Source organism: Chlorocebus sabaeus, chromosome 15 (assembly GCF_047675955.1).
Source record: "Chlorocebus sabaeus isolate Y175 chromosome 15, mChlSab1.0.hap1, whole genome shotgun sequence".
Classification (NCBI taxonomy): domain Eukaryota; kingdom Metazoa; phylum Chordata; class Mammalia; order Primates; family Cercopithecidae; genus Chlorocebus; species Chlorocebus sabaeus.
The window spans coordinates 70,233,974-70,255,875 of NC_132918.1; the positions used below are offsets into that span (position 1 = coordinate 70,233,974).

The 21,902-nt window shown below is 40.6% G+C and overlaps 1 protein-coding gene across 1 annotated transcript in view; it reads left to right on the forward strand.

Moving 5' to 3' along the window:
* RARB (retinoic acid receptor beta) overlaps positions 1-21,902 on the forward strand; it is a 769,451-nt gene that overhangs the window by 15,466 nt on the left and 732,083 nt on the right. Inside the window, exon 2 of the mRNA XM_038002334.2 lies at positions 15,545-15,623. The gene's annotated coding sequence lies outside the window, so the exon portion shown is untranslated. The remainder of the gene's footprint in view (positions 1-15,544; positions 15,624-21,902) is intronic.

Below are 21,902 nucleotides of genomic sequence, written 5' to 3' on the forward strand. Positions count from 1 at the left end.
ATATCTAAATGGAATTTTATCAACTTATACCCAGAGTATATTTCAGTGAAGTTCATACCAATATTCTCTGGACCCCTGTGATCTGGAACCTGCTTCCCCAGGGAGTTAGCACTCTTACCCTCCTCTTTGTCCCTGCTCCACGGGTCTGACTTGGCAAAATCGTCAAGTCAGGTGACTTCTTTTTGGAGCCATCCCACCTTACTTTCCAACTCTGCTTTGGTCTTGGAAATATGGTGAAATCACAATGACCAACGTCTTCCTCTTCAGCAGACTCCTCTGTCCTTGCTGCAAAACATTTCTTCTTATTCAACAATCAAAACTGTCATTTACCCACCATGGCCAATCCCACACAGGAGTTAGGAAAACAATCAGATTAGCATCCATATGATAATAAAATCTCCCCTAATCTACTAAGGATATTTTTCTCTTCTAACCTAGGTGGAATCATTATTCATGAGAATTTACAATAGGAGCGACATATTTAAAATGGCATAAAGCAGATTTTTAAAGGGGACATTGATCAATGGTTTGGCTAATACTAGCTATGATATCAGATAAATACCCAATTTCAGTGGCTTAATAAAATTAAATTTGATGTAATATGTAGAAAACAGTGCAATAATGGTATACCTGGACTAGGAAGGAGCAGTAGGTAAGAAGGATTATTCCACTCAGTCATTCAGGGACCCAGGATAACAAAGGCTCGGCTGTCTTCCATGTGTGGTTTCTTAGGTTGCTCTGGGTATTGACATTCAATTGGCATTTGGGGCAAGAAAGAGAGAATCATGCATGGGAGATTTTGATGGGGCATGATTTCTCACATCCCATTGTGTAAATCTGAATCCTATGGCCGTGTTTAACTGTAAAAGAGGCTGAGAAATGTAGCCTATCTATGTGCCAGAGTTGATGATCATTTATCAGTCATTGCTGCACTCATGTACAGGTGGGAACAGCCCTGTTTCTTTTTTCTGTTTCTCCTGCAGCTCCTTGGAAAGGTTTGACATTCCCTCCCTGACTTGAGAGTCAGTTCTCTGCAGCAGATAGCCCCCTTCCACCCACCTGAAGAACAAGAATAGAATCTTGGCATGCCACATTTTAACAGTTGCCAGCAACTAATCCAGAGTCGATTTCCTGTGTCTCACAAGGTTGTTGTGAGAATTAATGAATTATTTGGGGTGATTATTATCGCTTTGATCATTGTCTTTGTCCTGTGCTTTTACAGTTTACACTGTGCAGGCACAGACTTACACAATACCTCTGTGAGAGGCAGAGTGCTTATTATTATTCCACTTACCACAGGAGGAGCTGAGATGCATGCAGGTTAAAAGACATTCTCTAGTGCAACAGGGTCACTCCTATATGCAACACTATTATTACAATATTTTTTAAGGTAGAACTTTCTGGAAAGAAAAGTGAAGACAAAATTGGTGGTTTGACATCTTTTTCATTACTGTGTTGGCTCTGCAATCTACCTGCTGGGTGATCTTGGGCAAGTTAATTAGCTACTCTGTGTCTCAAATTCCCAAATGTGTAAAATGGGACTAATCATAGTAGCTACCTCCTGGGTTATTGTGTGGATTAAATAAGATAAGGAATGTTAAGTATTTAAGACAATATCTGGCACTTAACATGTGCTTCATAAATATTAGTTATTAGCATTCTTTAAAAAAATTCCAAGAGAACTGGTATCCAGTTCAAGAACTTCTAAAACGAAAATAACAGAATATGTGGCCTTATGTTATAGGCAACAGTGAAGTAGAGGCAGAAAATGTGACATCAGCATTATCTATTTGCAGAAGGGAATATGCTGTTCCTTAGTAAGCTAACCTGGCAGGAATGAAACCTTCCTATGAGGTATGGCCAACAAATTGCAGGAACTGTTGTGAAGGGCAGGGATTCCGAAGTACGTCTGCCTAGTACACAGGCTGCTGGCACTGGCTGTGTCCAGATGTCCTTAGTCTGAGAGTGGTAGCTTCCCCTGAGTGGCTGCTTCCCTGAGGAGAACAGAAGACCTTATGTTCCTGTGAGCCAGGGCAAATGCTCCTTCATGGTCAGTGAGAGCACTTTCTGTTCTTGGTGTTGAAGGTAACTTGCTTTATTAACAATGAATCTGTATACCTGTGTGGCAATGAAATTCCACCTATTCTATGGCCAAAATTGGAAAAAAATAAAAAAGAAAGAGAAGAGCATGAAATTCAGATTTGCTCAATGAGAAGATTAAGCAGTTGTATTTATATACAGGATGCGGATTCAGCAAATTCGTCAGAGTGTCCTTCTGTATCAATACTTCTCAAAGGTTACTGTGCAAGCAAATCACCAAGAGATCTTGGTAAAAGAGAGATCCTGACTCAGCAGGTCTGGGGTGGTGCCTGAGCTTCTGCTTCTACACACACTTTCCTGTGTTTTGGATGCTGCTGATCTGGGGCCACACTGAATCAGGTAATCTGAGGGTGTGACCCAGCCATCTGTGCTTTATAAGCCCTGCAAGTGTCTTTTGACATAGCTAAAGTCTGAGACCCATTGTTCAAGAGCAGCTGTCCCTGGCTTTGAAAGGTGTGGTGATAATGTAACCAACCACACAGAATGACTCTAGGCCCCTAAACAATGTCTCCTGGTCTTTCTTCTGCTCAGTTTCAAAATGCATTCCTTGGACTGGTATATCCTGGAGTGGAAGACTGGATGTGGAGGGAGATTGTTCTTCAAAGTCTTAGTTTTCCATATGAATTCTTCCACCCTTGTTCTATTTTCCTTATGTGAAAACCACATAGAACCAGATGACTCCAAAGTAAATTGTAAACAGTGGAAATTGTTTCAGGGTACAGTAATCCCTAAGTGGCTCTTCAGTCTCAAGTCTTCCATTTGAGAACTTCCTTTGGATGTAGAATTGGGATAAAATAGGGTGACCAACTATCTGGATGTGTCTGAGACCAAGAGGTTTCTCACACTGCATGGGACTTGTGTTGCTTACAACAGGCCCTAGGTGGTTGGTCACCCTAATTGTAGGCCATTGCTGCTCCAGCTTTAAAACGTGAATAATTTGGAAATCTTGTTAAAATACAAGCTGATTCAGTACTTCCAGGTTGGAGCTGGAGAGTCTGCATTTTCAGACATTTTCAACAAATACCCAAGTGATGTTGCGCTTCTTGGCTGTGGACCATACTTTGAGTAGCAAGGCAGTAGAGCTGGCCTATGTGCAGAAAGACCAAGGATGCCCCTTAGCCACTTAAACTGCAAGTAGACTACTCAGCCCTGACAAATTTAGAGAGCATTTGAGGGTCACATTTAATGCTTCAGGATTATGGGTTTTGCCTTCATACATAAAGTATCAATACATCTCCACTCCTCTGAGCTGAAAGACTTTTTGAATTTCATTAATTTTTTTTGAGATGGTCTTGCTCCATGGCCCAGGCTGGAGTGCAGTGGCACAATCTTGGCTCATTGCAACCTCTGCCTCGTGGACTCAAAGGATCCTCCCATCTCAACCTCCAGAGTAGCTGGGACCACAGGCATGCGCCACCACGCCCAGCTAATGTTTGTCTTTTTGATAGAGGCAGGGTTTTTGCCATGTTGCCCAGACTGGTCTTGAACTCCTGGGCTCAAGTGATCAGCATGCCTCAGCCTCCCAAAGTGCTGGAATTATGGGTGTGAACCATGGCACCGGCCCTGTAAGGTTTTAAACACCTCAAATCCAAGTACTGTCTCTCTTTCTTTTTAACTGTTTTTTTTTTAAATACAAAGATAGGTGACTGCTGTTGAGTCATGTCTAGAGCGTTCTTAAGCCTATTGACTTCTCAGTTCCTGCCTAAGTACTATTTAATGCTTTTCCTTGTTTGGGATGAGCATCTGCGAACAACCTGGGAAGGATTTATCATTTTTGGCCTTTTCTCTGCCTCACGAAGGGTACATCTGTCCTTCAGTTTACAGCTGTGGCTGACCACAAGGTCTTTTAATGTTTGCAATGCTTCTGCTTTTCAGCATAATGAGTTTTGCTTTATCCATAGCCCCTTTTACTAATTGCAACATAGCAGCATATTCTGTATCCCATCTGTTTCCATGATTGATTGTTTTTTACTTCACGATGTCCTAGAGGGTTATTTACAGGAAAATTCAGGCCTTAGTGTGACCTTTCAGACTATCATAAACTGTGTTTATATCCAGGTATGACTGTCTATGCCTTATGGCCACTCAAAGAAGAAATAATTTATTTGATGTTGATTATGGATTTCTCCTTACTACTCACTTTGGACAGGCTTGCACTAAATTTCATTGTCTTGCAACATCTAGCTGTCTGCTTACGCTTCCTTAACCAGCCGTACTGGCTATAGTAGTCCACTGTTATCTGCAGGGGATACTTTCCAAGGCCCCCAGGGGATGCCTGGAATGGAGAATAGTCCCAAACTCTGTATAATGTTTTTTCCTATACATACATGATAAAGTTTATGATGTTTAATTTATAAGTTAAACAGTAAGAGATTAATAAAAAATTTGGCCGGGCGCGGTGGCTCAAGCCTGTAATCCCAGCACTTTGGGAGGCCGAGGCGGGCGGATCACGAGGTCAGAAGATCGAGACCATCCTGGCTAACACGGTGAAACCCCGTCTCTACTAAAACTACAAAAAAACTAGCCGGGCGAGGTGGCGGGCGCCTGTAGTCCCAGCTACTCAGGAGGCTGAGGCAGGAGAATGGCGTGAACCCGGGAGGCGGAGCTTGCAGTGAGCTGAGATCCGGCCACTGCACTCCAGCCTGGGCGACAGAGCGAGACTCCGTCTCAAAAAAAAAAAAAAAAAAAAAAAAAAAAAAAAAAAAAAAGCAATTATAACAATATACTGTAAAAAAAAAAAAAAAGGTAAATGTAGTTTCTCTCAAAATATGGTATTGTACTATACTTATCTGTTTTCAGACCATGGTTGCCCCGCAGTGAGGGAAACTGCGGATAAGCGGGGAGCTACTGTATATGCTGCATGTGTTCATGGAGAAAGTGAGAATGGTTGTGCCTGTGGCAGAGCTTAGTAATGGTTCTCAAGAAGCTGCTGGTTCCAGTTATTCTTGCCACTTATGTTCTATAAAGTCACCAAGATTGCTGCCTTAGCAAATACAGGGTTAGGTTCCTGTGAGCCTCTGGTTACAACATTTCCATCAGTTGAGCAATATGTAACATTGTTTTATGTGTGTTTCTGTTTAAAGCCACCTTATTTAGTACACATTGATTAACATGGAGCTCACAGCCAATAGGACTGTAAGTCACACCTGAAAGAAGCTTCTCAAATACATGTATTTTCTCCATAAAGCACATTGCAGCATTCTTGAGCTTAGAAACACTAAACAACACTTCAGCATATGCTTGCAGGCCATTTTGAGCAGTGAAGTCATCAACACATACCACAAAATATAGGAAAATTGTGGCACTAAGAAAACCAGCGAAAAACCCTGCACTTGTTTACAGCATGTGAGCTGAAACAGAAAGGCAGAGTGTTACCTTGTCTGGCCTCAGCTGACCTGCACATTGGGCCACTCAAACATTTCATGGCTTTGCTCCTGCCCTCGAATGACTATAAAGTGCCTTAAGTTTTTATTTTATTATTTTATTTTATTTTATTTTATTTTATTTTATTTTATTTTATTTTATTTTTATTTTTTATTTTTTTTGAGACGGAGTCTCGCTCTGTGGCCCAGGCTGGAGTGCAGTGGCGCGATCTCAGCTCACTGCAAGCTCCGCCTCCCGGGTTCACGCCATTCTCCTGCCTCAGCCTCCCGAGTAGCTGGGACTACAGGGGCCCGCCACATCGCCCGGCTAGTTTTTTGTATTTTTTAGTAGAGACGGGGTTTCACCGTGTTAGCCAGGATGGATCGATCTCCTGACCTCGTGATCCACCCGTCTCGGCCTCCCAAAGTGCTGGGATTACAGGCTTGAGCCTCCTCGCCCGGTCTCAAGTATTATTTTGTGGGGGTTACAAATGAACTTTAGTGAGTAGGCAAATTCACAAGTATGGACTCCACTAATGAGTAGGATTGAGTATATATTGTTATTTAACCATCCTCTTGACAGCTGGCTCTGCTTTCTTTATGAAAGAATAATAATTCATTGACTCCACTCACTTAAAGAGGCAAAGATATTTGCCTTCAGCCATTTAAAAATTGCTGGATCATGTTGACAGAAGTCTGCCTCCTACATAAATGCAGGCATAGCATCACCTTAGCCACACCTTCACATATTGTTCATCAAAGCCGTTCCTTTATGAACGAGCATGGCAGCAGCCTTTGTGGATATGACATGCAAGGCACTAAGGTCAGGGGACAGATCTTTGAGTTTTAGGAGCTTGCAATCTCTCAGAGAAAGGCTCAAGTACAACATAATAAACATTAAGTCCCTAATGGATGGAACAATAGGTGTTAGAGAATTTCAAACCCACCAAGGTTTGGTCAATAGAGTTGTCTAATTGGGAGTGGTCAGCATTTGTCTACCGTTAAACTCTACATCTATCTTCTTTACCAAGGTGTCAATGCCTAACATATAGTAGGGGCTCAAAAAGTATTTATTAATGACCATGGAGGTACTTGAGCTGGTATCTCAGACCTTATTTTTCACATCCTGCCTGCTAAATTTCCATGAGATTTTTAGCAAGTGAAATTATACTTCATAAGTCAATTGATTATGTCCCAGGACTTACACACTTTAGCTTTGATATTTTTCCCCTCAACATTGTAAAAATGTTCAAATAGGTTAAAATAATTTTACAGGGGATATCTATATACCCATTGTCTATATCTACAATTAACGTTTTACTATCCTTGATTTATCACATAGCTGTTTACCCATTCAGCATCCATTATGGGAATGAGCTAAAAGATGTCAAATACCCCTGCAGGTGGAATTTCTGTGGTTTTGCATTTGATACTTGGCTTAGTGTAGATGGAGTTAGGGTGGTAGATGAGCCATGAATAACTTCTCAGTTTTGAAACTTGGACTCAGAAAGTTTTACTGGAGCACAGTTGTCTTTGTTTTGTGCTGGTATAACAATTAATAGTGGAGACTGAGTCATTTGTAAAGCGCAGACATTTCTCGCAGTTCTGAAGGCTGGGAAGTTCAAGATCAAGATGATGGCATCTGCTGAAGGCCTCCTTTTTGTGTCCTTACCTGGAAGAAGGCTGAAGGGCAAGAGAGAGTGGATCCACTCTTGCAAGCCCTTTTTGTAGCAGCATTAATCCACTCATGACCTAAACACATCCCCAAAGTCTCCACTTCCCAACACAGTTGCATTGGGGGTTAAGTTTTCACCACATGAATTTCCAGACCATAGCAACAGTCATCCACTTACTCATGTAGTCCCTAAGGCTGCTTTCACACTACCACGGTAGAGCTGAGTAGTTGTGAGAGAGTTCCTACAGTCTGCAAAGCCTGAAATGTTTCCTGCTTGGAAATGACACGTATCACTTTTGCTTACATTTCATTGGCCAAAGCAAGTCATATGGGCAATTCTGGACTCAACAGGATGGGGATGTTAGATACTCCCACAAGGAGAGGAAGTAGATAAATGTGAACAATATTGCACTGTTCCTCAAAGGGATAACAGAGACCAGAGATTTTGTTGTTTAATAGGGAGTGACTTTAGCATGTTCGGGGGCAGAGGGAAGAAACCTATGCAGACAGAAGAGAAGGAAGTGCTTTCTGAATGATAAATGTTCTTATTATCACTCCTGATAGGGGCAGATTTTCAACTGGGTAATGTGAGATTCTGGGTCTGTGGGTTAGACCCAAGAGCCTGTGCTGAAGTTAATAACCTAGCACATAGGAATCACCTGAGGAGACTGTTCAAATGCAGATTCTGATCAGTAGGTCAAGGATGAGGCCTGAAATTCTGCATTTTTAACAAGCTTGCAGAGGATGCTGATGCTGCCAGTCTGTGGACCATACTTTGAGGAGCAAGGAACTACATCAGCAGATATTCTAAAACAAAACAGGGAAGCAAGTACTCATTAGCAAACCTTCTGTGTCAAACAGGTCAAATAATGAATCCCAAGGGAATGAAGTTATCCTTTCTGAAATGTTGATCATTTCAAGCCAGTGTTTAGATTATCTCCAAGGCAGGGAAGGATTAGCTTTGAGAAAGCAGGTTGGCCGTTTAAATGACAAAGGGTAGATCAGATGAAGTCATATTGGAGGCAGGAGAGGGCATGGGTAGGTTAAGAGGTTGTGGCCAGGCCTGCTGTGGTGGCTCATGCCTGTAATCCCAGCACTTTGGGAAAGGGAGAATTGCTTGAGTTCAGGAGTTTGAAACCAGCCTGGGCAACATGATGAGACTCTGCCTCTACAAAATACAAAAGGTGGCTGGGCGCGGTGGCTCACGCCTGTAATCCCAACACTTTGGGAGGCCGAGACGGGCGGATCATGAGGTCGGGGGATCGAGACCATCCTGGTTAACACGGTGAAACCCCGTCTCTACTAAAAATACAAAAAATTAGCTGGGCGAGGTGGTGGGCGCCTGTAGTCCCAGTTACTCGGGAGACTGAGGCAGGAGAATGGCATGAACCCAGGGGGTGGAGCTTGCAGTGAGCCAAGATCGTGCCACTGCACTCCAGCCTGGGCGACAGAGCGAGACTCTCTCAAAAAAAAAAAAAGAAAAAAAAAAGTTGTGGCCTGATTAGGTGATAAGTTAAAGATTTTCAGCTGAAGCAGTTCCATCTAGTGACTTTGGCCGCCACTCTGCCAACAGCCTATCTATAATGGAATACATGCTAGATGAAACATCAATACTCTTCAATCACAGGCGGGGCTCCAGAAACTGGCAATAAATGTTTTTGAAGCACTCAAACATGAACAGCAGTTGCCAGAATTTACATCTTTTGATGGTAGCAAATGATTTAGTAGAGTTAATTAAAACCATTCAGCATTTTCATTGCTATGAAGTATGTTTCATTTGAGTTTTGATTGTCATAAATATCTTGCTGGTTAAATCCTGAGTCAAAACTACAGCTTTGGGATTTGACATGTAAAGGGAAAATTCTGAGGTGAAATTGTTCATTAGAATTTCAGTATAGTTTCTTCAAAGGAAAATGTGTAATCATTAGAAAGAACTAAATTTAGTGTTTATTCCTCTTTTTAATGACATTAGTAGAAATATCTTGGCCATGAGTAGTAAACGGAAGCCCATGCTTGTATTTCAAATATTTCTTGACGTTTGCATAAATAACTCTTGCATTCATGTTTTGTGGCATTGAATTCAGATTTTGCAACCTGGTTGCTGGAATTCCATGAGGAAATTAGGTTTTCTGAACCTAATTGTTTTGTTTATAAACTAAAGATGATATCTCATTTTGTTAGTGATGGGTTAACGGTACTATATTTAAAAGGCATTACATAGAGCAGGCCCCCAATACACGTTGGATGTATTTTTATATTTGTGGGACAAATCTGAAAGCACTGTTTCACACATTTCAACATTAAGAGTGAACCATATGTGGCTAAAAACGATAGACAATAACAAATATTTGAGACACTATGGCTCCGCACTGAACCCACCTAACAAATCGGAAACTCTGGAGGTTCAGTGACCGTGGAATCACTGGAACCCTCGTGCATTGCTGGTGGGATTACAAAATGATACGGCCACTTTGGAAAACAGTTTGGCATTTAAAAAAAGTTAAACATAGACTTACTTTATGACCCAGGATATCTACTTCTAGGAATCTACCCAAGGAAAATGAAAATATGTCCACATAAAGGCTTGTACATAAATATTTATGGCAGCATTATTCATAATAGCCCAACTAAATGAAACAAATGTCCACCAACTGGAGGATAAACAAATTGTGATATATCTATACAATTAATTGTTTTGCAACAAAAAGGAATGAAGTACTGATATGTGCTACAACATAGATGATCCTTAAAAACCATCTTGCTAAGTGAAAGTATCCAGACACAAATGACAATATATAGTATGATTCCATTTATATGGAATTCTCAAAAAAGGCAAATCTACAGATACAGAAAGTAAATTAGTGTTTGGGGCTGGTGGTGGGTAACTACAAATTGGCCCCGGGTTACTTTTTGGGGGGTTATGGGGATGATGGAAATGTTCTAAAGTTAGTGGTGATAGCTGCACAACTCTAAATTTACTAAAAACCTTTGAACTGTACATTTATACAGTGAATTGTATGATATATAAACTATATCGCAATAATGCTGCTTTTAAAATAATGAACTGGCTGGGCACGGTGGCTCACACCTGTAATCCCAGCACTTTGGGAGGCCGAGACAGGTGGATCACAAGGTTGGGGGATCAAGACCATCCTGGCTAACACAGTGAAATCCCGTCTTTACTAAATAAATAAATAAATAAATAAATAAAATAAAATTAGCCGGGCATGGTGGCAGGCACCTGTAGTCCCAGCTACTCAGGAAGCTGAGGCCAGAGAATGGTGTGAACCTGGGAGGCAGAGCTTGCAGTGAGCCGAGATCATGCCACTGCACTCCAGCCTGGGTGAAAAAGCGAGACTCTGTCTCAAAATAATAATAATAATAATAATAGAACTGTCTCTTTATAGATTTTGATTATTTCTGTGTCAATTCTCACTGTTGTAAAATAAAGACAACTAGTGAAGTACTTTTTACGGCTTTCTAAAATGTGTTGAGTTCTCTGAGCCATTGTGAATGCTTCAGCTTTTTCAGTTCAGTAGAGAAGAAGCTGGTTTTCAGAACAGCAAGCTTTACCCTGAAACTAATAGCCTGCAGGCACCAGCAGAGGATACTAACATCTGAACACAGTAGAAAGTCCAATCAGTAAATGCAAATCAATAACACTGGGTGATGATTCCACTTGAGTAAAAAGAGATTTATAAGATGGAGTGTCTTCACTCTAGCCATTAAACTTCTCATTCACCAGTTCTTCATTAAATGCCTGTCTTAAACAGGGCCATTGAATCTAAGATATCAGACATGTTTGAATTATGGAGATCAACTACTTCATTGTTGGCTTTGGGCACAGGATAAAAGGAACTGAATTTAATATTCCCCCAGAAAATGATGTAAGGAGAGTTAATTGGCAGCACCTGGAAGATACCATCTTAAAGTGGACAGCTGCCAGAGATGTGGTTATGGAAGCGCAAGTACATTCAAGACACACCGATTCCCAATTATGTTACAATGCTAGAGACCTCACTCAAGGATCAGATTGAAGAACTAAGTGTGTATGTGTGTGTATATGTGAATAAATTCTCTGGCCTTTTTGAAAATGATAATTGTGTGACAGGTGGTTGTAGGGTCATGTAGTTTCATCATAAACAGAGACTTGCATTTGACAGTTTGTTTCTTTTGTACAGAGCTTACTGTGGGGATGTAATTTGAGCATTGCCCTCAGGCAGATTGTTAGGCCTGCCGGGGCAAACACGCAAACTCTCCTTAGACTTCTTTGGTTGGTAGTAAATGAGCTGAGGTATCAATAGGAATAGAAGACATCTGAAATTTGCTGCCCAAACAACAACTCTTGTTTCTCAGTGTGTGATCCAAGAATCCTTGGTGTCAGAATCATCACGTAGTGGCGTAGTGGTGCTGTTATTAAACAATTAGAAAGTTGAGTGACTATACTGTACCACATTCTATTGCTGGGGAAAGGAGTAAAGAGACCATGATTCCTGCTTTGTGGAGCTTTCCTTCTGCAATTGTTTTCCAAGTGTTGGCCCTGGACCAATAGCATTTCCTTCACCTGGGTACTTAGTAGTAGTGTAAAAATTTTCAGGCTCCACACTGAACTCACCTAACAAATCGGAAACTCTGGAGGTGAAATCTAGTAATATGACTTTTAATAAGCCCTCCTCTTCTTGATGCGTAGTAGCATTTAAGAAGCATTCATCTAGGACAGGTTTACTCAACTTCCTCACTACTGTCCCTTGTATTGTAGGATATTTAGTAGCATTCCTGGCCTCCTATTCTCAAGACGCCAGGTGGCTCCCCCCACTCCAGCTGTACCAATAAAAAATGTCTCTGAATAGTATGAAATGTTCCCTGGGGGCAAAATCATCCCTAGATGAGAACTAGTGCCTTATGGCAAGACTGCTCAAAATGATCTGCTGACTGGCACCACTAGCACGACCTCAATCTAATCTCTGGGACTGGGAAGGAGGAATCTGTGTTTTCAAAAGCACTTCTGATAATTCTGATGCTGCTAAGGTTTGAGAATTTCTATCCTAGCAGAGACAGGCAAGAAACTGTTAGATGTATACATATAAGTAAATCACTCCAAGTGATGAGTATGCTACACGTCAGATTTGTAAGATGGAGTGTCTTCACTTTATCCATTCAATTTCACATGTCATGAAGGACTGGGAAGATAGGAAAGAAGGTCAGGGTGCTCTGTGGGAAGGCTATAATTTTAAATAATGTGGTCATAGAAGGTCCCACTGAGAAGGTGACACTTGATTTGAGACAGAAGGAAGTGAAGTAAGTCAGATAACGGGAAGAATACTTTGGGCAGAGAGAAGGAAAAACAGCAAAGGTCCTGGGGCAAGTGTATGTCTGGTGGCTTCGGAGGGCAGTGAGTAGGCCACAGCAACACAATAGACAGGCGTGGCAGGAAAATAGTTGGAAAGCAGATGAAAAATAATGAATTAATTAACTTACCTCGTTGCAGACTTGACTTCTGTATGTACCGGCTGTGTGTCTTTTAGTATATGCTGTATCTTTTTGGACCGCAGCATTCTTTTGTATACCTGTTCCCTATAGGCCTTCTCTGAGAAATAAACATGATCAAATAATACACTTTTGAGAGGGAATATGTACATATTTAAATTCTAAACTTCCAGCACTTAGCACATTACATTGATCATAAGACATAATCAAAACATGTTATATGGATTGTTTAAAAAAATTTGAACGGAAAAGTCAAGACCTACCACAGCAGATTCTGTCTCAGTCTTCCAGGTGGAGACTGGAAATCTGCATTTACAACAAGTTTTCCTAGGTGACTCTTGAATATATACAATATTTTGAGGATCTTCATTCTTCTCATATCAGTGTACCATGATCCCATTTAAATTATTTGCAATGCCCTAGCAGTGGAATTTTCCAGGGATAAAAATTCATCCATGAGACTCTAAGACCTTCCCCAAAATGAGCCAGGTTTTAGACCTACCATGGCATGCTTGGGGATTATAGTGAGGGTTTTGTCACTTTGTGGCGAGGCTTCCTGGATTGAATATTCAGGGGACTCCTTAGAGGAAGCCAATCAATAGTATTAAGAACTAGAAGCATGTCCTGACCCACTGCATAAAAGTAACTCTGAGGTAGATATGGTATTATGTCCACCATAATTACCTTGAAATTAAAGTTATCCAAGGCAAAAGATTCCTTATACTGTACCTAACTATTTAAGTTTTCTTTTGCTTTGCACTCAGCACCTCTCTCCTGATTCGTTGACTTATGTCGTTATGCTTTGGTAACTAAATAACCTTGAACTTCTGTAGCTTCTATCCTCCTAAATGCTTGGTGTTTGGGGCCATTTTCAGTCCTTAAAAATAAACCATTCTTCAACATGTTACTCTCTGGTTATTTTGCTCAACCTTATTTGCCTTAGGGAACCAAAAAGATTAAATCTTACCAGGTCTTGAAGCTACAACAATTTGAACTGCTAGATTTTTCTGCCTTAATTTCCCCTCTGTGAGTTCAAGAGGTCAGACATAGTCTGAGGCAATACTTAAGGAGTCTGTATCTCGAAAAAGCAATTGGATTAAGTTGCTTGAATCTGTCTCCTCTTTTCACATTGAAATGATGGGGGCGGGGGGATGGAGGCGTGTCAAGATGAGCTTTAAATTGATTTATTTGGTAGAGAAAATGCACCAAAGCTGAAAAGAAAATGCCTTCTCATTATTGAGTTGCTAAGCTACACCTGATCATTCATGGTGTGGTCCATGACTGGAGCTGAAAGCATCCAAACAGTTTGTATTCATTTAGTTCACTAATAAATTAATTACGCTCATGAGTAAGATTCATATACAAGCAATCTAAAGAAGTTAAAAAAAAAGCAAGCACTTTGCCATTTATACCAAACTGAACTATCATTCTTTTTAAAATTTCTCCTTACAGGCCCATGCAACATTTATACTTCACACCCCTCATTCCTCAGGTGGGAGAACTGAGAGACCTAACAGTACTGGAGTCTGTTCCAAAGTTTTTAAGAATTTCTATCTTCCAAGATTAGGCACAACACACTCACTAAACTTTTCCCCAGCTGCTCGTTCACCCAGAAACGTTTTGAATTAAAGATGTTTCTAGGGTTGTCAGATAAAATTCAGAATGCCTAGCTAAATTTGAATTTTTGATACACAATATATTTTTTAGCATAATTAGGTCCCCAATACAAATATGTCTCAACTATTACATGGTATATACACATAAACTAAAGATGTATTTGCTGTTTACCTGAAATTCAAATTTAACTCAGCATCCTGTATTTTTACTTGTAAATTCTACCAACACTGGTTACTCCTCTTTAACTAATAATGTTTAGATTTCAGTGCAGTAACTCACACCTGTAATCCCAGCACTTTAGGAGACGGAGGCGGGTGGATCATTGAGCATAGGAGTTCAAGATCAGGCTGGGAAACATAGCGAGACCCCTGTCTCTACAAAAAACAAAACAAAATGAAAAATAGCTTGGAGTGGTGGCGTGTGCTTGTGGTTCCAGCTACTTGGGAGGCTGAGATGGAAGGACAGCCTGAACCCAGGAGTTTGAAGTCACAGTGAGCTGCTATGCTACTGTACTCCAGCTTGAGCAACAGAGCAGCAAATTGCTATCTCCCCACTCCCCACTGCCAAACAGGAATATTTTGTTGTGATGGTTAAACTTGAATCGAAGAGGATCTCTAAGGCAAGTTATTTGGTTTCCCTAGCCGGAGGAAATAAAGAAAACTAAATTATATTCTTTGAATAAAAGACAATTTAGAACCTAAGACTTTGCTTTCTTAAAAAATGTTAGGATTAGAAACTATTGTCATATTTCCCTAAAATTGCTGAGGCAGTAATTAGAGGTATCTCTCAGTAGACCCTAGAACTTATTTTATTATGTAAAAAGTGATGAAACGAAGAAGTTTACATTTTTTTCTTCTTCTTCTTATAAATCTTCATGGGCCTGGATTATAGCAGAACTTCTATCCAATCTATTTTTAATTGCTATTGGGTCAAAAGTCCATGCTCGTGGGATGTGCACTATAATTAACGATTGCCACCTGTGTGAATTCTTTTGCATTTAAAGCACATGAGCCCATCCCTGAGCCCAGTTAATACAAAGCACTGAACCAAGATGGCTGTACCCTATGATGTGATTCCCTCCTTGTGAACGGGTACAGCTTCAGTGAAGAAATTTCAGTTTGGCTTAAGATTTAGCAAAAGAACTTGGTGGTCTCCTCATTTCAAGACGGTTAACTATGTCACATCATGGAAAGGAGGTATTGTGAAGAAGCAGGCAAAGATTTTGAATAATCTAATCTAGTTTAATTTCTTTTTCTGCATTGTGATGTTTAAGACTGCTGAATGAAGACCATTGTTTTTACAGAATCCTGAACAGCATCATAAAAAGACAGTCACCAGTCCTGCTCATCTGGAGAATTGTTCTCACAATCTGCAGCGAGGAGGTATGTTCAGGTTTAGTCCTTTTAAGTTCCCCTAATGCCCTTTGGGAGGCCAAGGTGGGTGGATCATTTCAGGTCAGGAGTTCAAGACCAGCCTGGCCAACATGGTGTAGCTCTGTCCCTATTAAAAATACAAAAATTAGATGGGCATGGTGGCACTCACCTGTAGTCCCAGCTACTCGGGAGGTTGAGGCAGGAGAATCGCTTGAACTGGGGAAGTAGAGGTTGTAGTGAGCTGAGATCGTGCCACTGCACTTCAGCCTGGGTGGCAGAGCAAGACTCCCTCAAAAAACAAACAAAAAACAACTTCCCTAATATTCTTATTAGAAGCTATGGTCAGTAATTCCCTTTGTAATCAGCCCTATCTGGTTTTTAGAATGCTTATTCCAGTTAATCAGTTCAACTCAAGGCAACAGTTTCTTGCCAGGAAGAGATGAGAAAAAAAGAATTGAGCTGATGTCTTCCTCTGTGGCAATGTCTCTTGAAACAAGGTGGTTCTGGGAGCTTGAGAGTTTTGCTTTTGTTTGAGGTGGAGGAGAAAGTTGTGACCGAGAAATTGGGAATGGATTTAGGGGGTGGAACTTCGTTTTAGAGCCATGTGACGAAATGTGAACTGAGTTTTTAGTACGACTCTCATGTAGGTGTAATAAATAATTAAGCATTAGAATGCTTTCAGGTGCCACGTGATTGTACTCACCTGGAAGTTAAACAGACTCTTCTAAAGCAGCTCTTGCTTTAGAAGATTTTGGTCTCAAACCTCTGTATTCTGGTGATTCTAAGTGTGGTAATCTTTCTGGTTTAGTATGTTCCAGAAGATCCCAGACTCAACCAAAATAATCGGTATGCTTTGCTTAGTCATTAAGGTTTTCCAGGGTAAAATATGCAAAGATATTAAAATCTGAAACGTAAGGTTTATATACTTTGGGGACTTGGAAGTTTACATCATGTGTCTGCAAACGTTTTCTGTAAAGGACCAGACAGTAAATATTGTAGGCTTTTTGTGGCCATATGGTCTCTGTCACATGACTCAATTCTGCCATTGTAACAATACAGCAGCCCTAGATAAGATGCAAAGGAGTATGTTATGTTCCAATAAAACTTTATTTGCAGACACTGAAATTTAAATTCTATATTATTCTCCTATGTTGTGAAATATATTTTCCTTGCTATTTCTTTTCCAGCTCAAAGGTTGGGAATAAAAAAAAAATGGGTGGAAGGATGGATTCAATCTACAGTTTGTAGTTTGCTGACCTACCTCTAGATCAATAAAACAAGTCAAGTTCTGTGAACCTCCACTTAGTTTGTACTCCCTGGTGCTGCAAGGATCTTGTATTATGTTCATGTTAAGCTAATCATTTCCCAAAATGAACGGGGCCTATGTCAGAGGGGTTAGTGCCTAATAGGGGTAGGCATCATATCTTTAGCTGCCCATTGTGGAAAAAGGGAGCAGTGCCAAATATTGAAGTCACCTGGCGCATCTTGGGTGTTGACTCTGATTGTTCTAGGAATAAACCTTTTGCATTTGGGACATTCTACCTTCCCAGCCAGTAACCTCCCAACCTCTCACTCTCTCTCAGCCTTCTTTTAGTTCTTTAGCCGGTTAGCAGGACATGAGAGAGTTGTCAACTTGGTTGCTGCTTTTCAACAGGTCATTTGGCAGAAGATTTCTTTACATTCTGATTTTATTGCTTCTCTGTGATTAAAGGAGTTCCTTTCAAACACATGGCAAGGGTCGTTTGACCATAGCTATTCCTCAGTGTAGGCAAATTCTAGTATAGAAAACAAACCCATCCACTGCGCCACCCTCTTATTCTTTACATACAAATACTTAAGTTGAGGCATGATGATTGAAGAAAAAAAATCCTTTACGGAAGAGAGCATTGCATGCAGTCTTTAAATTTCTTCTAAATCATTGCAAGCTTTTTCTAAATAGGATACCCCCTAAGTATGTTGAAATGAAGACTATTTAAAAAGGTCAGCTGATAATGTGCTGTGTGACATTAGATAAAGAGAGGTGAAGTAGCTTATCTGAGTCACTTTCTAAAAAGAGGAACTTGAACTATATGAACTCAAGGGGCTTCTTGTATACTAATGACTTAGAAAGGTAGGTAGTGTAGTTGACGTAGTGAGCTATATAAACCTTTAGAAATAACCAAATGGAGGCCGGACACGGTGGCTCATGCCTGTAATCCCAGCACTTTGGGAGGCCGAGGTGGGAGGATCCTGAGGTCAGGAGATCGAGACCATCCTGGCTAAACGGTGAAACCCCGTCTCTACTAAAAATACCAAAAAAAAAAAAAAAAAAAAAAAATTAGCCAGGCGTGGTGGTGGGTGCCTGTAGTCCCAGCTACTCAGGAGGCTGAGGCAGGAGAATGGCATGAACCCAGGAGGTGGAGGTTGCAGGGAGCTGAAATCACACCACTGCACTCCGGCCTGGGCGACAGAGCGAGACTCCGTCTCTAAAAGAAATAAACATGGAAGAATGTGAATTTCTTAACGTGGGCTGTTTTGTTACCTCCAAATTCATATATTGAATTCCCAACCTCCAGTGGCCCAGAATGTAACTGTATTTGAAAGAAGGATTTTTAAATAGATCACTAAGCTGGGGCGTGGTGGTTCATGCCAGTAATCCCAGCACTTTAGGAGGCCAAGGTGGGTGAATTGCCTGAGGTCAGGAGTTTTAGACCAGCCTGACCAAAATTGTGAAATCTCCCCTCTACTAAAAATACAAGAATTAGCCAGGCATGGTGGCAGGTGCCTGTAGTCCCAGATACTCGGGAGGCTGATGCAGGAGAATTGCTTGAACCCAGGAGGTGGAGGTTGCAGTGAGCTGAGATCATGCCACTGCCCTCCAGCCTGGGTGATAGTGAGACTCCATCTCAAAAACAACAAAACAAAACTAAGGTTAAATGAAGTCATATGGGTGGGCCCTAATCCAGTATGACTATACCCCTATAAGAAGACACCAGTGATGTGTGAGCACACAAAAAAAGGCCATGTGAGAAGAAAACCATCTATTAACCAAAGAGAAGGGTCTCAGGAGAAATCAAACCTGTTGACATCTTGATCCTGGACTTCCAGCCTCCAGAATTGAGAGAAATTTCTGTCAAGCCACCCAATTGATTCCATTTTGTTATAGCAAACTAATATCCATGGTATCACAAGGGGTATATGTAGGAGGGACTATCCTGAACTCCCCTCTTGGAGGAGAGGTAATAACATGAACATGGCTCTCTCCTCACTCCTGTTCCAGCCAGCCAGTAGTCAGGAGGGTTTTGTGGGGCTGGATTTGAAAGCAGAGGAGATTGGAGTGTGTGGACCTTACTGCCATCCTTTGGAGAAAATCCTGTGTTCTGGATATCAACAAACGACAGCCATCCATTAATGTATTTTTTGTCTGTGTCTTAGCAATAATTCAGAGTTCAGCTTATATAGTCATGCTCTGCCTATTGATGTTTTGGCCAATGATGAACCAAATATATGCTAGTGGTCCCACAAGACAACATGGTGTTTTTACTGTCCCATTTTTATGTTTAAATACACAAGTGCTTACTCTGAGTAAGTACTAGTAATTGCCTGTTCAGTACAGTGGCATGCTACTCAGGTTTGTTTGCTAGGAGCAATAGACTACCATGTAGACTAGGTTTGTATATTTTGTGAAACTCACAAAATGACAAAATCACCTATTGATGCACTTCTCAGAATGTATCCCCATCATTAAGGGATGCACGCCTTACATTCGGCAAATATAGTTGACCACTGAGAGTGTTCACCTGTGAATTCAACCACCACAAATGGAAAACATTTGGTGGGGGCGGGCAATGTCTGTACTGAATGTGTATAGGCTTTTCCAGTCATTATTCCCTAAATAATATAGTATAACTACTATTTACATGGCATTTACGTTGTATTAGGTGTAAGTAATCTAGAGTTGATTTAAAGTATATGGGGAAATGTACATAGAATATATGCAAATACTATGTCCATTTTATAAAGAGACTTAGCATCATGAATTTTGGTATCTTCAGGGAGCCCTGAACCAGTCCTTTATGGTACCAAAGGACAACTGTGTTTATTTTATACCTTCATTAATACAGAGAGGCAGTTCACAAATGTCTTAGAACATTTTCATATTTCTAGAAAAAAATCAAGGACCTCAAAGATCTATGTATATAGTTATGACTATTGATATTTACCATATTAGAAACCAAGAGAAAATTATTCACTAAAATAATAAACTTATTCTTGTTAACATAAATAACCTGTTATATATATAAAAAATTTCCTGAAGCAAAAAAGTGAGTGAGAAGCATGGCAATTTTCCCCCACAGTTTTGTAGGTCTTTCTAGTGTCCGGCTTTATAGATAGTTGTGTTCATGTATCTGCTTCTTCATTCAAGTTGTAGTGATATCACACATCATGTAACCTCTGGAAAACTGCACTGTAACTGATGAAAGGATGAGCATGAAAAAGACAAGTGACATTTTAGTGTTACTAGCAAAGTAGTTTTGACTTCTTGGATGCCCTGCAGGGGCCACCAGGGCTCCCTTGACCACAGTTTAAGAACCACTGACAGAGCAGTAAACCGTGGACAAGGTATGTATAATTCCTTCCATGTAAATGGATCAGTTGTCCTGCTGACCAGGCACAAGCTTCTCACTGTGACTGCACTGTCGAAGTTGCGGCCTAAAGATGGTTATCAAATGACCACCTTTTAAAATCTGTAAGCTAACATTCCAACAGTAGCACTACCACCTGTGTATAAGACATGCTGCTCTTCACAACTTTACATGGTATGGCTGGAAACATGAAAAATGAAGGAAAGAACTGTTGCTGCTGACCCACATTGCCATCAGGTGTAGGTTTGGTTTTTCACTCTTGTTATAGATTCATACTCATAGAATTTTGATTCATCAATCATCAAGTTTGAGTGCTATTAAAGGCTGTAGTGATTTAAAAAGTATAAGGTAGTGAGTTATATGACTTTTCATCTTCAAACGAGGAAACGAATGTCCAAAGACGTAGGTGAATTTTCCAAGATTACCTAGTGAGGAAGTACGGTAGTGCCTCCTTATTCATGTTTTAGCTTTCCACGGTTCTGGTTACCCATGGTTAACTGGTCTGAAAATATAAAATAGGAAATCCTAGAAATAATTCGTAGGTTTCCAATTGCCTGCCATTCTTAGTATAACAATAAAATCTCTGGCTATCCTGCTTCGTCCCACCTGGGATGTGAATCTTCCTTTGTCTAGTGTATCCATGCTGTATATTCTACATGTCTGGTAGTCACTTAGCAGTTATTTCAATTATAGGTTAAAGAAAAACATAACATATATAGGGTTTATATATCTACAGTTTCAAGTATCCACTGGGGGTCTTAGAATGTATGCCCAGTGTATAGGGGTGGGGGCTACTCTACTAAACCTAAAGTAGAAATAAGGTACTCTCTTTATATTATGCTATATTATATCTGTGGTACCTGCCCTTGGGCAGCCTAGAGTTAAACTAAATAATCAACTGAATTGATAGAGTATGGATTCCAAAGCTGGCCATTCAGTTATATAGACTCACAGAGGCTGGAGTCAGCTGAGAGAAATACTGGAGCTTTAGTGCGAATTGAGGCAAACTTTGAAGTACAGGGAGGAATTGGATGGGAACAATAATGCAGAATAAATAATGTGGGGAAAGGCACAGAGGCAGAGATGGCCGGAAAGGAGAATAGCTCCATTAACACAGAGCATGTGCTGAAGCTTAAGGAAAGAGGAGGCTGATTGATGGGGTGATAGCCATACCCTGTCCAAATCAGGAGCATCCATTTTGAGATGCCTCATCTAACTGGGGCTGCAGACAAATGGCTTGTGAAAAGAGCCGTACTAACAGAGCTTTACAAGGATTCCACCCAAGATTTTGGCCATTTAACTTCATGGATGAACCAACCGAGCTAACCAGCCACAGATGTTTTGTTTATAACCACAGGAATTCATGTGAGCTTGGTGATGACAATTCCCTGTCTATAAAATGCTGATAGTTAAACAGTGATACTGTGTGAAGCACTTGGAGTCTCTATCTTGAGAGGCAGTTCTTAAGTGTAATGGTTTAATGGTCATTTAGCATGATGGGCCTTTGGAGTGTAATATCATTTGCCTGCCAGTTAAAATGAACACTTCTCTGTGGGAAGTCAAAGATCAAGTCAGCGTAACCTGGATTAGGGGAAGGAAAGCATCAAGAAGTGAATACCAAAACAGAAAACAGGGAATAAGATTTGTTTGCCTGGCCTGTTCA